General features: G+C 32.3%; 1 pseudogene; it reads right to left on the bottom strand.

The window, feature by feature from the left end:
* Positions 1-245: 245 nt before the first annotated feature.
* Positions 246-413, bottom strand: LOC143269839 (U2 spliceosomal RNA; annotated as a pseudogene).
* Between the last annotated feature and the right edge of the window lie 354 nt (positions 414-767).

The raw sequence follows: 767 nt of genomic DNA, 5'->3' as shown, positions 1-767 counted from the left end.
TTTTCTGGATTGCGAAGGCCACTTCAGGGATGGTGCCATATTGTCCTGACCTCAGAAGATGCCTTTTGATAAAGCCATAACCACACTTGTTTTGGCAAGAATCAGTAGTCCTTTGTTTCATGTTCTGTCTGTCCATTTTGTCCTGTTGATTCGAGGATACTTTGTTGTCCAGTGGCCAACTTTTGCCACAATGAAAGTTAACTCCATATGCAGTTTCTTCAATGCCCATATTTTCTCTGAAGTAGATTGGTACTGCCAAAAGCTGACATGTCTCAAAAAAGAAAAATTTCTAAGTTATTAAAACATTTTAAATGCCATATTCTGTAGATCTCTGAAGGGTTTGAAGATGACCTGTCTAAAATATATCTGCTCAATTTTTACACTTGATCTTAGCCAAAAGGCCGAGAAGCGATATCTGCTCAATTTTTAAAACATATCTAATATGACTACAAGTTCTATTGTAATGTCTAACTACTAACTTTCATTTCTTTATATCCTAATAGTTGGTAATAATAACATTCAAGAATCAGAAAATTGCATTACATTGTTAAATGAATGGTATGAATACAATTAGAATACATATAGCATTTTCTAACAATATCAATTTCAAATTTGTATACAATATAAAACAATCCAATCCAATGTAAAGTATTTAAAACTAGTAATTGTCTTTCTCTTTTCTTTTCTTTCTTTCTTTTTTTTAAACAAGAACCTTAAATCTAATCTCCTTTGCTCAGCCTTTTTCCTAACCCTTGACAACAACTTGC

Source organism: Peromyscus maniculatus, chromosome 20, assembly GCF_049852395.1.
Source record: "Peromyscus maniculatus bairdii isolate BWxNUB_F1_BW_parent chromosome 20, HU_Pman_BW_mat_3.1, whole genome shotgun sequence".
Lineage (NCBI taxonomy): Eukaryota > Metazoa > Chordata > Mammalia > Rodentia > Cricetidae > Peromyscus > Peromyscus maniculatus.
The sequence above is the reverse complement of the archived record's forward strand: the minus strand, read 5'-3'. Positions and strand labels throughout refer to the sequence as shown.